Source organism: Fukomys damarensis, unplaced genomic scaffold (genome assembly GCF_012274545.1).
Source record: "Fukomys damarensis isolate Sample0158 unplaced genomic scaffold, DMR_v1.0_HiC HiC_scaffold_19, whole genome shotgun sequence".
NCBI classification, from domain to species: domain Eukaryota; kingdom Metazoa; phylum Chordata; class Mammalia; order Rodentia; family Bathyergidae; genus Fukomys; species Fukomys damarensis.
Window position 1 is genome coordinate 22,443,826 of NW_022900931.1, and position 15,491 is coordinate 22,459,316.

General features: G+C 37.2%; 1 protein-coding gene across 1 annotated transcript in view; it reads right to left on the reverse strand.

Annotated features, from left to right (window-relative positions):
* Rbfox2 (RNA binding fox-1 homolog 2) overlaps nucleotides 1-15,491 on the reverse strand; it is a 190,249-nt gene that overhangs the window by 78,295 nt on the left and 96,463 nt on the right. The gene's annotated exons all lie outside the window — the stretch shown is intronic.

The following is a 15,491-nucleotide window of genomic DNA, read 5'->3' on the forward strand; positions in this document are numbered from 1 at the left end:
GACCTATTAAAACTGCTCAAAACAATGTCCTTATTATCAAATCTCACCTATCCTAAAAAAGTAGTGAAACCCTGTAGACCTCAGGGGTCTATGGCTTGTGGTCCAAAGCCCATCCATTGTCTACTTTTGTATAACCTTGTATAACTTTTGTATAACCTTAACTTTTGTATAAGCCAACCTACAGTTGGCTTCTACATTTTTAAATAGGGGGGGGTGGCAAAGGAATATTTTGTGGCATGTTAAAATTACATAAAACTCTAATTTCACTGTACATAATAAAGATTTACTGGAGCCAGAATACCTATAACCACAGATGCTCAGGAGGCTGAAGCAGGCAGACTGCAAATTCAAGGCCAACCTGGGTAAGTGAATGAGATTCTGTCTTAATTAATCAATTAATCAATCAATCAATCAATGGATTGGGATGTAGCTTAGTGGTAGGGTGCCCTAAGATTTGAACCACAGTACTGCACAGAAACCTTTCACTAGATAGAGTACAGCCATATTCACTTGCGCTTGCAAGGCAGGCTGCTGAACACTGAGCCAAATCCCCAGCCCTTGAATTTCTTTTCAAAGGGCTCTCAGTTTCAGAAGAGTAGAATAACATTATATATGTAATCGCTCAGTAAATAGACACAGTAGATGGTATTAACAAAAGGAAATGTTTTTAAAAATTATAACTTGAAATCATATAACTGAAGATACTAACTTTATTCAGAATTACAGGATTAAGTTCTACAACCACGTTTTGATATTTCCTTTTTAAAGGAATATTTATACAGAAAATACGATACTAGACTAGTAGGTATTTTATGAAATTATACTTTTATGTTCATGAATTATAAAACCATATTCTTTTACCTAGTGCTGATTACAAGATTACTTATAAATTTTGGGGACAAACTGAGACTTACTTGAAGGAGACTGACTTTGAGAGACTCAACTTAGAGCAAGGAACTTTTCTGTAAAGAGGTAGATAGTTAACGTTTTGGCTTTGTGGGTCAGGCTGTCTCTGTTACAGCTCTGCTGCCACAGTGCTAAAGAAGTTACAGACAATATACTGTATGTATGTAAAATTAGTGCAAAGCAGGTGTACAAAAACAAGTTATTTCAATGACACATTATTATTTGTGGTGGTTAGTCAAGGGATATTGGAGACAAACTCCTCTGGTTTAAATCCTGTCACTGATAGGAGTCAATGAATTAATGTAGGTAAAGAGCTGACAACAGTATCTAATATTAATATATCATAAACACTTATGAATTAGCTATTATCATTACAACTATGTGCCAGATACTCTTGTAAACACTAGGAATACTACACTACTACAGACAAGATCCCTGAACTCACAGAGTTTACATTCTACTGGAGGTTGTAAGGAGGGGGAGAGACAGACAAGCAAATAAACATAACAGGTAATGATAAGCACTAAAATCAATAACAAGTGAATAAAAATAAGGATGGGGAACAGGGGGAATGCTAGTGTAGACAAGTTAATGAAAGGCTCTCCCTTGAGAAGTAACAGAGGAAAATCATAGGAAAGGCCCTGCCTGAGCAGGAAGAAGCAAGGTGTGTAAGGGAACAGCAACGGATCCAGTGCCGCTGGAGTGAAACAAGGAAAGAAAGGGGTGTCGAGATATGATGCTGGGTACTGCAAGGTTCCTGATCATGCAGGGCCTTAGAGACCCTGTCAGAATGCAGTATTTTATTTTTGAGTGTGAAAGGAAACAACTGCAGGATTTAATCACAAGACTGGCAAAATTAGACTAGAATTTAAAGTAAGTCACTCAGGCAAGGACCTCTATAGAGTGATTCCAAGGTTTCCTCAACTTTATCATTCTGAGAGTAACAGAGCAACATTTAAGAGTCTGGAAAATGGAAACAATACATCATAATGGTAGACTAAAGCATTCAGACTGCCTAAAGGAGGCTGTACACGGGAGCCCAATAATAAAGGTGTTACAATCCAAAGAGCAAAACAATTCCTGCAAGGGAGCATTCTGCGCTTGGCGGAGTTCATATACAATGTGTTGCAAAGAAATATAGAAGCCTTGACAGAAGTTTTGGAATGTTAGGTGAAAAGGAGACTGAGTAATTAAGACTCCACAAAGAAGTATTTGGGACACAAATACTATCAGATCTGAGCTGGAGGGAGACTGGGTGGGTACAGAGACCTGTATCATCACCATGATTGACTCCTAGTGATGATGTTTGAATGTCACAAATAACTGTCTACTAAATAACCTAAGGCAAAGCATTACATGACGAGAAGTTAAAATTTGAGCATTTCATGAACCAAAACTCAAAGGAGAAATGAAACTTTTCCCAAATGGCCATCTGCATAGATGTGTTAGGGATTTTTCATGGAGGAACTAAAACAGTAATGTCAGTCACTGAGAAGGATGAGGAATGTCTTCTGTAGTAATACGAACTTCTGTAGAAGGCTATTAAGCACTAAACTTACCTAGTCTTAACTCCAAAACCAAGCAGAAAGATAAAGAAAAAATAATAGAGAAAAGGAACAAAGAACAAAAAAAGTGTGTGTGGGGTGACTAAGATAAAAAACCATTTCAGGAATCAAACTTCTTACATTTAATCACAGCCCCACTGATGGAATTCCAAGTATCTTCGGGAAAGCTAAGCAGTTTAAAAAGGTGATACTTTTCAAGAGCTAGTCTTGCCTTGGCAAAGAAATGGAGCAGTACAGAAGAATTCAGATAGAAACCAAATCACATGGAAAAGTTGGGCTCTTTTTATTGATTTTGTTCATTGTAAAGGAAAGTAAATTTAGTCTCCAACCCACAATCCCTCCTTTCCCCCAACTTCCCCAGAATCCTGCCCAGCCCATAGAAAGTAGAAAGGATGACAAAACAAACAGTGAGGGCTCAGTTCTGTGGATAGAGGGTGGGATGAGGAGCAAGATTGGTAGGTAGGCAAATGGAATCACTTCAGAGCAAGGGCACAAAATGGAGACTAAATAATCTGAGGACTTCCAGAATTCACAGAAAATGGGATATGCTTAGCAAAAATCACTGAAGAGCTTCCCTACTCCAACTCATAACACAACAACAACAACAAACCAAAACAAAACAAAAGCAAGAAAGGACGGGAGAAAACTAAAACAAAGCAAAACATACCTGCTCTGTTAACTGTCCTTAGTGAAACCATAAAATACCCTCCTCCCTCTTCTCTTCTCCCAACCACCCAGGAACAGAAGAGCAATCTGGCAGCAGTGCAGGTGAAAGACTTCAGCCTTCTACTACCAAGAGGGGAGATAGCAGACAATGGAACTGGTGATTCATTACAAAAGAATACACTCCAGAGCGGCCTGCTGCCACATGGACTCAGGGCACTATTTAAAGGAACAGCAACCCGTTTTCCAGCCCCCCCTTATTCTTAACACCTTGCCTCTTTTTGGTTCTGATGGAAAACAGATTTTGAAGAAAATGCCAGCAAAGCACCGAGCTGTCCAAAAAAGGAAGGGCTGTGTGTTCCATAGAAGCTGGCAGCCTTAGGCCATAGTACAGTACGAAATTTGCTTTCACATCCATACTTTAAAATATTTTTCTCTCTGTCTAATGTAATTTTTCCTCTCAACAATCAATAATATAACTGAGTCTGAACCCGGCTAAATATTTTTATTACTAATTAGAGGTGAGGTCATTTGCAACTTTTTTTAATTCATACTTATTACCAGAATGATTTCTCTTTTCTTTTGATTCTACCTTATTTTCATAGATGTCAGTAGCTGCAATACTTTTTTAACATGTAAATCAGATTAAGAGGGACCTCAGTGAAAAACTCCTACAACACATACAGTACACGAAGAACAAATAAACTTATTCTTAAAAATGTCACATGAGCATATAGGTTTACTGCATCAGAATTTTGTCACTGAATTGCCATTTATTAAAGAAAAGCAATTTGATTTATTGTAAATGACAGAGTCATTTCCTAATTAAAACCGAAAAGGCCATATCAAACAAAAACAAATGTAATATAAAAAAGCACACACTGGGAAAAAGTCTGAGATAGATCTAATAATATTTGAGAAAAATGTCACCCACTGGAAGTCCTTCTTCCACTAACTTAGTGGTAAGAAGCACATGATATAAAGATACAGAGAACTGAGAGTGAAAAGACTCCCCCCATCTCTCTCTCATTACTAGTCAAGACTCTAAATACTACAGGAAACCATTTAACTGGGATAGCCCATCCCTAACCAGTTAGACAGTTGATATTGAAAACGCTTATCAGACAGATCATTATGAAGTGCTGGGATTGGATGTTTGGTTCAAAAAAACACACAAAAAAAAGGAAAATTGAAACAAAAGCATATTTGGGCCCAATGATTATTTCCTTTGATTTCTGTATTCTAGATCACTAATAACTACGTACATTATTACACTAATTCAGAAAGTGTATGCAACCCCCAGGCTAGATTACTAAAAATTCGCAAATTTCACATTCTATTTTTTCCAGTTATATAAATTCAGAATGGGGGAAAAAAAAAAAGCTACTTCTTTCCTTCAGCATTCAGCATATCCTGAGAAACGTAATAATTTAAATGTATCTAACAGAATTCTCAACTACCCGCAAAAAACCCTTTCCATTTACCATTTTTTTCCCTAAACTTCATTCCTAAAATTATCGTTTCCTTAAATACTGGTGATTAAGACCACAGTATTAAGTGTGCATGAGCATGTACATTTTAATTTATGCTCACACATACCTACCAAATCCTTTAGAAATTAGAGGGAAATGTTCCAAGAGGCCATGGAAAACTATATGATAAAAAATTTCCTAGTTTAAATAATGCTTTCACTGATTTTAAAATACATAATGAAAAGTGAAGTCGCTGAAAAGCCTTCAGTAACAGCTGAGAAAGAAGTAGAGCTGTTACCCTCTAATATTGCCAGTTAACACAAATTGAATAAGAACTCCAAGGTTAAAGGAGTATCATCTCCCAAGCAACAAAGAGAATCTAGAAAAAGGGTTTCTTAAAAGAAAAAAACAACCCACAATAAAAATATCTCAAGGGTCTCTCCACTTTCCAAAAAGAGAGGCTTCTTGATAATCTTCAAACTCAGATCTGATGGCGGGGGGGGGGATCACTTTGGAAGCATATATCCTTTGAAACTTCTCTTTCCTCTGGGGTTATGATGGGCAACCCCCCTACAGGTTTCCTTCCTTCCAAATTGCACTGCAGGGCATTATATAACACTTAACAAGATTCCAGCTCCTAGAATGATGCATCTTTCCTGCTAGCTAGCTCACTTTCTCGCCCTCCAGTGGTGACTTGAAGAGGAAAGAAGGAGAGAGAATATTGGGGGGGGGGCCTCCTTAAACGGAAATCACTGTCCAGTGATGAAATTTCCCTACTGAGCATTAAAACCTAGAATGAAATTGATCCTATGTCTGAGACTAAAGGGTTTGAGCTTTTCAAAATGCAAATTACTTCTCATTGATAAATCACAGCCTCATCATTCTCTCCCAATCTATACATAAAGAAAAAGAGAGGACTATATGGAAGGGTGAGAACAAGAAAAATAGCTTGGGGTGGGGAGTCTGTGGAAGAGCATTCACCTTCCCATTTGTTAGGAATGACTTGCTAAACTGCAGAGGAGACACTGGCTGGCATAATCATGAGGCAGAGACCAGAGAGGAGAGCTACATCTTCCATTTCCTCCTGCCTCTCCTTCGAATGTCTTTTAAAGCCGAGGGACTGTCATTTACACATTCAGATTTGTTTCCATGTCAGGGCAAACTCTGCCTGGCTATGCCACATCTGGATTTGTGTCTGAGTTCCTACTAAAAATATTCTTTGCCATTAACAAAGTCATGGAAATGAAACTCTTTCCTAACCCACATTTTTAATAAGCAGTTTAGAGTGAAGGCAGCAAAATTGCAATTCCACAGCCAATCCTGAGAAAGCAAAGTGAAGCAGGAATCAGATTTCCCTATAACACAAATTCTTCTACAATTCTCAAAAGGAAGTCACTCCCTCTCCCTTGTTTTTGGCAATCTACAAGAATCTCTTCTACCTCTGCAGTCTCTCCCTCCCTCCCTCTTCTCAGAACCAAGACAAAGAGGTAGACAAATCCCCACAGGGTCTTTCCTGGGCTACAGCTGCACAGTACAGGAAACAGGAATCTGCTATGGAGCTGAGAGGGAGGGGGAGAAAAAGAATATGGACATACTACACACACATACACAGGCTCAGGCACACAGACCAACACTTTCCAACTGATAACAATAAAGCTAGTTTTTTCTAAGGAGACAATAATACTTAAAACTCTGCTTGCTATATTCCACCCACAAACCTTTGCTTAGATCCCAGAAAGGAGAAAAGAAACACGCCGAGAACGCACAAATCTTACCTGAGTTACCATTTTCTTTTTCTCCATAAACAAAATGGAACAGATGATAAACCCTTCAAAGCAGCGGTGCTGGGGCACACCTCCGTGCCTTTCTTTTCCACCCCCTCCCCCCCAACGCTAGCTATTTAAGGGTGGGTAGTTGACCGCTCTTTATACCGTTTTCCTTCCTTTTCTTTCTAGTGTTTCTTCCTTTCTTTTCTCTTCCTCTCTGGCAGTCTCTCCCCCTCCTTTCTCCAGCTCCCTCCCATATCTCAGGCAGATGGCTGAAGGAAGCCCCACCCCTGAATGCCTAAGGTAATTAATCAGAGTAGAGCCCCACCTCTTCCTCCTCCCCCCACCTCTCCCAGCAGGCTGACAGCTCCCAACTCCAGAAGCAGGCCTGCTATACAGAACGGCAGTTTGGCGTGTGCTTTGCTTAGCTTTGCGCACGCGTGTGCGTGTGTGTCTGTGTGTGTCTGTGGCGGGGGAGGGGGGAGAGGGAAGAGCAAGGGAAGAGAAGGCGCCATGTGCTGGCATATTTTAAGGATGTGATGATGGCATTAAGGATACTGCACTGGAAGCATTCATTGCAACTTACTAAAGTTAATACAGACTTAAGAGATTACTGACGAACATCTGATAACAAAACAAAAATTTTTAAAAATGTTTCACTGAGCCGAGGGTTGTAGCTCAGTGATGGAGTGCTTGGCTAGCATACATAAATCCCTGGGTTCAATTCCCAGCACCAAAACAAAACAAAAAATACTAATACACAGTTTATAGACATAGTTGATTTAATGAAAAAATAATAATAAATTGACAAGTTAGTCAATGACAACTGACAGGAAGATTTTCAGGGAACAGAATCATGCAAGAATCTACTTGCCCAGGAAAGACCAAATAAGCCTAATAAGGGTAAAGGGCTAAAAAAGAGAGGAAGGAGGTCATTTAAGGGCTTATTTTTCCCTACTATAACAAACCTGAGGGCTCTACAGAAATCAAGGCAGCTCACAGCTATACTATCTGCGGCAGGTCTGTGTAAGACAAACTGTCTTAAACAAAACAAAACAAAACTGGAGATTCTAAAAGGTATCTATAAATATGACCCCTTAAGAAACTAAAAATGTGCAAAAATTTGACTGCTTAAAGCTTCCAGTTTGGTTTTTGGTTAACAAGGAATTAATCCTTTGTATTTCTCAGACTTCTATGTTTGTTTCTAAAATATCCGATCTTATATTTTTGACACACTGGAATCTGTGTCATTATTGTAATTAGTAACTGTTACTATAGAGTTCTATAAATATAGAGGGTTTAGGAGAATATTTATCGAACACAAAAGCTTCTTTAAAGTTTTCTCATTACAATCATATAATAAAAAAAATCAAAGATGAGGTTCAGTATAGAAGTCTTGGGTCTAAATTCTGCCCACTGCTAGCAATATTATGAAAGTCTTTAATTTCTAAATATAAATTCCATAATCTCCTGACTTTGTATATTAAATACTCAAAATTACATGAATGAGTACAATTTTTGCTGTTTGTCTCATAAAATTAAGATTTCCTAATTTTTTTAGTATTCTGAAAGGTCTCTTCCTAAAGGACAACATACTTTAGTTCCGTTAAATTTATGTTAATATCTCTAATAGACTATCAATTGGTCAGAGAGATTAAGCTTTTTACTTTAGAAACAAATACATAAAAGAATCAAAATTTAAAACCAGTAACCACAATGAGAATATATAATTTTTTGCTCTCACTGAGGACTCTGGCACAGTGCAGAAATCAGGCTCTTAAAAATACACTGCGTAATACTACTGGTTGGTACTTTGCCAATGCAACATCACATTCTCCCCTAAATTAACAATCATTTTAATAAATCCAAAAAGAACACAAGAACTATAAAACCATCTGTAGAGCTGGGAGAAACTGGTACTATTTTAGCTAGTTACTGAATACCTATGTCACGTACTATTCGGCATTTAACAAGTATCAGATAACCCGTAACACACAAAAATATGTACGAAAGAATGGCATCTGAACATATTAGAAAAAGTTTACAAGAAAAGGAACAGATCGGTACTAGGCCTGTTCTTATTAATACTTTTAGAAATACTCTGGGAGACAGAACATTTAGTACTCTCAGAATAAGCAAATGAAAGGCCAACTAGAAGGAGACAATGCAGTCAAAAAGATTTTTTAAGACAAAGTGAGTAAGGGCAGGGATGTAGTTCAGTGGCGCCATGCCTGCCTGGGAAGCACAATGTCCTGAGTTTGAGTCCCAGTACTACAAACAAAAAAGACAAAATGAGTAAGTAGGAAGAGAATAGGTGAGTTTAAGCCAATACACTAAAAACAATGGGCTTTTGATAAAAGTATATATCATACATATGGGATAATTGTGTTTTCCATTCTAATACATGAAATAAACCTGCAAATCACTGCACACTTCTCTGAATCCACTAGTTCATTATACCTCTCTTGGCAAAAACCTCAAGCACCAAGAAGACAGCCTTTCCCTCAGATCGCCCACACCGACCCTTAGAAAGGCCACAGCTACCTTTACACTGTGTGAATACAGCCTCCAGGTATCATGAGAAGAAACTGGGCCTCAAATGAAGGATCTCCACATGCAAAAGTCTAGCACTAGGATTAAGGTTTCCTTGAGCCCCAGGATTCATGCTGCATTTCTACACTTAAAACCAATACTGTACAACACAAATGACAGCCTTAAAAATTCACTACCACAAGACAAAGATGGTATGAACTAGAAATAAAAATATCAAATGATTTTAATAAACTCACCAAACAATAAAATCATAGTAAGCACTGGACAATTAAATTCTAAAGTGTGTCTCTGACTTTAAAAGGCTGGCATAGAGAACAATTTGCTCCCTAGGGCCCAAGACAGCAAAGAAAAGGGCAAGTGAACAGCCTGGGTCTGACTCAGCAAAACAACTGCAGTCCCCTAGCGGCTAGATATGCCCAGTAATGTACAAAGAAGTCATTTCAGCATTTCAGGGCATTTCCTTCCCTCCTTCCTTGTGGCTTACATCCTTTCCTTCCCTTCTTTCCCTCTCTCCCTCCCTTGCCTCTTTCCTTCCCTCTCTCTGGAATTGGCTGGGCATGTGGGTAGGGAAACATACAATCGTCAGCTAAGAGAGACCGTGTCTACCTTTGTGGGTCAACCCCCAGTTTTCAGCACAGTGTGCCTGGGACATGGAAGGTACTCAAGAAGTACCTGCTTGGGCTGGGGATTTAGCTCAATGGTTCCGGAGCCTGACTCTAAACCTGAGTTCGATGCCCAGCACCCGCCCCCTGAAAAAAAAGTATCTGCTCAATAAACAAAGGAAAAGGTAGTTCTACTTGTCTCAATTCCTTGATTATTTCCTCATATGCTCTCCAGAACCCCAGCTTCCTTTCCTCTATACTATTCAAATGAAATTTCTCTTACTGAAGTCATGAAATATTTCCAAATGAAGACCAAGTTCAAAAAACATTTTCTATCTTCTTTGAATTATCTGTGCATTGTTTTCTTTGGGAAACCTAACTCAGCATCAAATACCAGTCTTTCCTGGTTTCTCTTTTACCCTGCTCATGCCCTTCACCTTACTCTCCTTCCTCTGATAGCCTGTGAATATTGCTGTTACTTTAGATGCCATTCTTAGATCTCTTCTTACTGCAAACCGTAAGTTCTTCACCAGGAGCATGTCCTCACAGAGGCATCTTAATGGAAATTTTTCTTATGTGCCTTTCTCTACAAAGAACCACAGGACTCATTAGATTCTCAAAAGGGCCCAAACCTCAAAGAACCTCACTTGCTTGAGATGTTCTAACTCATTCTGTCATTTCACTTACCCCCATTCACCCTGATGGTCCCATATTTATATTTCCAGCCTGTGTCTTTCCCAAAATGCAAAACACAACATCCAACTGCCAAATAATGATCAACTCCATTTTTAAAAACTCTACAAATTTAAGAGCCCAAAACTAAATTAAATTCTCAAAACTGAATCAATTCATTTAACAATTATTTTGTACGAACTACTGCCTGGGGGAACTGGGGAAAACAGTGTGGGACAAGAGATATAAATACCCCTATATATGTGAAGCTTAGATTCTACCACTCATTCTATGATGTCTGTTTTCCAGATGAATGGTTAAACTTCATAACAGCTACCAATTCTTGAGAATTTACTCTGAGAGGTCTTCTGATTAGGCAACTACATAGATTATTAGCTTATTTCATTCTCATGACAATGATGAAATATGTTCATCTCCTTTTTTGAGATAAGGGAACTAAGCTAGGTGAGGGTAACTATCTTGCCCAAAGCACCAAAGCTAGCAAGGTGCAGAACTGTCAGAAACTCAAATATGATAGGGTCTTCATATTCAACACCACACCAAATCTGAAGCAAGCCTTTTGATTGCTTTTCATCTACTCTTTCTACCTCTACCACCACAAATTCAATCTGACCTTTTAATTCTGTATCTAGCTTCTACTTGTCTCTGTCTCTAGTCTACCACTCTTCCTATCCAAGCTATCATTACTGTCAGAGTGATCTTTTGAAATGTAAATCTCATTATGCCACTTTGCTGAATAATATCCCTTACCATTTCTCATACTCTAACAGCCAGGAAAAATACGGACTCTTAAACACAAAATTAAAACATAATCTGGCTCAAGAATACCTGTCCAGGGTCACTACTTGCCTCCCACCAATGCTCTTCCCAGCTCCTGCTAAAATGAACTGATGTTAGTTCCTCAACATCACCATGTTTCTGTTCTTATTCCCTTGAATGTGTCCCTCTGTTTGGCTAATCCACCCTTCAAGATTTACTTCAGGGATCCAGAAAATCCTGCCCCTATACCTGTGCTAGGTGTATCTCTTATCCATGTGCATACTTTACTTTAGTACCTGCTGGGAATTTAGCTCAGTGGCACCATTCCTGCCTCACAAGCATAAAGTCCTGAGTTCCATCCCCAGTACCAATTAGAAAAAAAAAAAAAGAGTAAACTTTACTTTACCACCTAATCCATGGGACATAAATGGAGCCCTTATTTCCTCAAATTGTGACTAGCAGTCTAAGGGCAGAAATCATGTTTTATGTCATATCCCAGAAGGGTTTTTTTGGTCTTTGTTTTTTGGTAGTACTGGGAAGTGAATCCAGGAATACTCTACCACTAAGCTACATGCCCAGCCTTTTTTATTTTTTCATTTTGAGACAGGCTCTTGCCAAGTTGCCTAAATTGGCCCTGAACTTGTCATCCTTCTGCCTCAGCTTTCTGAGTAGCTAGAATTATAGGAAGACACCACTGGGTCTGGCCATATCCTAGTTTTTAATCTAGTTCTTGAATGCACTGTAAATGAAAAAAAGAAATACTGAGATCAAACAATAATGTCATGATTTCTATCTTCAGCTATTATCTAGGCATACATAGGTACATAAAAATGAAGCTTATCTTTGGAGTTATTAAAATATTATTTCAATTAAATATTAAAAGCATTATTTCTTTTGAGTGTGCTTAGAAATATCTTCAAATTTGTTTATTTATTTCAGTATCTTCTGGAAAGGTGAAGTGTAAAAGAAGATGTACAAAGACTGGGAAAAAGACTTTACTTTCAAGTTTATTAGAATAGTTCACATTCTAGACAGAATAATACCCACCAATTAAAAAAAAAGACACCTCACAATATTATATGCTCTTACCTTCACAATTTTATAGTAATGACTCAACTTCCCTACCTCCACCCACATACCAGTAATGATGTAAAAGCAGATCCAACAGTTCCTAACTAGAAGCAGGCTTGCTCATACTTTCCCAGGTAACCTCTGACACTCAAGAGAAAAGCAACATGAAAGGCATAGCATTTTCTGGAATAATAAAAACTTGTTAGTATAAAAGCTCTTCACAGCATACCCCAACAAAATAACCCTGAGTGTAAGTAACAATTTACACTTAACAGATATTAAATACTTTTCCCTAAGCACCTCTAACACAATACTACTTTAATATCCTTTGGCTCAACCTTCCCCTAAAGCAAGTGAAGCCAAATTACAGCTAACTTTATTCCTTTGCTTCTTTTTTCTAGTTTAGGCAGAGTTTAGTTATATAGAGAAACTATTACAGAAAAAAAGGATGGGAGAGGGGTAAATTTTGTATATATATATATATTTTTTTTAAATTCTCATATTTATTTCTTGTCCTCTAAAATTTGATCTTCAGAACAAGACCACATAAAATATATACCAAGACAGTGATAACACTGGGCATGATGGCACATGCCTGTGATCCCAATGTTTGGGAGGCTGAGATAGGTGGATCATTGTGAGTTAAAGGCCAGCCTGGGCTACACAGTGAGTACAAGGCTAACCTGAACTACATAGTGGAACTCTATCTCAAAAAATAAGGTCAGGAAATAAGAAGATATTACATCACAAATTATTATATGGCTTTGGGTAACTTACTCTCATCTCCATAAGATATAATATCATATAATATATACTTCTCTTACAGGACATCCCAAACCCTAGACGATTAGAGTCATTTATACAAGTGAAAGTATGTATGTATTTTCTGTATTTTGTGAGAGATTAAGTAAAAGGTTCTCAGACAAGTATTAAAAGGGATGGGATGTAAATAAATCTATCAATAACCGAATTTTGAAGAAAATAATACATGATTAACCTATGAAAACTAAAGTGTATTGTTTCTCTAATACTGAAATGTGCCATACCTCTGTAATTAAATTACTGAAAGATTTTGCTGGCTTGTTCATCACTGTATTCAGGTGCCTGGCATAGTAACCAGCATATGTTAGCTTTTCAAACCTCACTTGCCATAAAATGAATTAGTTCATTTTCCAGCATTCTACACATTCAAACTACCTCAATAGCACCTTTCAGATATGTACCTTTCTGCTTCTCCATCTTCCAGAAGCCTAACATCCATAAGCTGTCCTTGGCTGTCCTAAACCCCCAAATCAGGACACTATGCTACACTCCAATAATTTAAGAACCTATTTCCTCTTCCTCCAACTGCTACATTGTCACCTGGGTGACAAGGTAAGTAGTTTATTTTCATATACAAAAAGTGAGAATAGACAACACCCTATTGCAAAAGAGTTACATTTTAAGTATCCAGTCAGAGATAGTAAATCCAAGGGTATCTATAAGAATAATTGAAAGAGTTTCTCGGATTTTTCTGGATAGCGAAATTACACTCAGTATCTCTTAAATCATATCTAACAAGCCCTTATTTGTTTATTCTGCCTGTATTCTAAACTGATTCGGTCAACAAAAAGTTCTGAAAACACTGTAACTAAAAAGTTCTGAAAACACTGTAACTAATAATAAATTTTAATTGTATGCTCTTAAGACAGGCATGATTTTATTAACAATAAGAGCAATGAAAGACTACGTAAAACTCCTTATTGCCTTCTGTTGAAAATAACTCACTTTCATTGTGTCAACACTAGAAATTATAGAAACACTCAATAAAAATAGGTGCAAATCCCTTAACAAAATATTATTCAGTCATGTCCTTAATAATTTTCACACAACTGTATTATGCAATGAGGAGCTTTGATTTAAATAAATACTATATAAGAATCTAACAGGAGTTAAAAAAAATCTTTTATAACCACAGTTAAAAGTTTGTGTAGCACAAAACCATTTATTACTCATTTGGAAATGCACTGAAATAAAACTGTTACTTTAACAGAATTAGTAAATAAGATTAGAGAATGGCTTTGGATCCTTCAATTTAAAATTGTTTTTTTAATCCCATTAATTTGTTGATGTGGTAGAATGGAGGACACATACTTAGATTTAGTACCACATTACCAGCATTTGTAAGCTACCTTAATTTCAGAAAGAATAAACCCTACTAAATGGAGCAAAGAAAAGAAAGCATAGTTTTAAATGCTGAGTACTACATTTACCAATACTAAACCTTAATGACTAAAAAGATGTGAGCTGGCTAACTCATCTTACCAAGAGTGGATAAAATTAGACTGCAATAGGCTTTATAAAAACCATATTGTAATTTCCAAAAGGGAATTGTAAAGCTCTCTGCAACTGGAGTGGGGGAGTTGATCAATCTTTTGTCACAAAAAATTCACTTATACACATAATTATTTTGTATATGGCTCCAATATCTCAAATCTCTTGGCAAACACTTATGTTTTCAACTTTTCCTTCAGGCAATTTATGTTTATTACAGTTATAAGTTCCACATTTTGTTAACAGGGTCTCAAAAATTTACTGTCCTTGGATACTTGTCAAGAACCTAAATATGGGCCAGGGATTTAGCTCAGTGCCTCGTTAAGCACAAGGTCCCAAGTTCAATCCCCTATCAAAAAACAAAAACAAAAAACCCCACCTCATTATGGTAAATGTAATATGCTTTTATTTGAATAATCACAAATAATGAAAGCAGTTATACAATTAATATAGAACATGTTAATACAGACTGATATGTTAGAATATAGTTAAAGAGAAACATAACAACAAGCCCTCATATACAATACCAGTACTGGTATTTTTAGTGACTGAGACGTATGAAATTACTCTGAAGAGCTGACCCAACAGGTCCAACTCAGAACAGCACGATTTAGCCTGTTGGCCTCAAACTTCTACTGAGAATGCTAGTCTGTCACTTCTGTTGACCCTATACTTTCCTACTCAATCCACAACTTAGGTGTTATTAGACAGAAAGAAATAGCTACTTAAAAGAAAGCAATAATAATAAAGGGCCATGAAAGCACAAACTAAAAAACTGAGAAAACAAATAGTATCTATAATTCAGTACTAATTGTACTAACTTTTTATTTTCCTCTTCTAGGTTTTCAGCATTTCAAAGAATTACCTGTGAGAGATATCATCAGATCCAAACCATTCCTTTTATAGGAAAAATGAAGTTATTTGGGTATGAACATGGAAGTGATTAACTACTATGGTTGGAACTAAAATCCAGGACTCTTAACTTTCCATACCACACCCCTACTAATTTAAAGGCAAACAGAAACTCAGAAAAATGCTTTATAGTGGCCTGACATTTTGATTTCAGATTTCAACAAGTTAATAATTAAAATGACACTAATTCCATCTAAAAATAGCCTAAAATGTTAC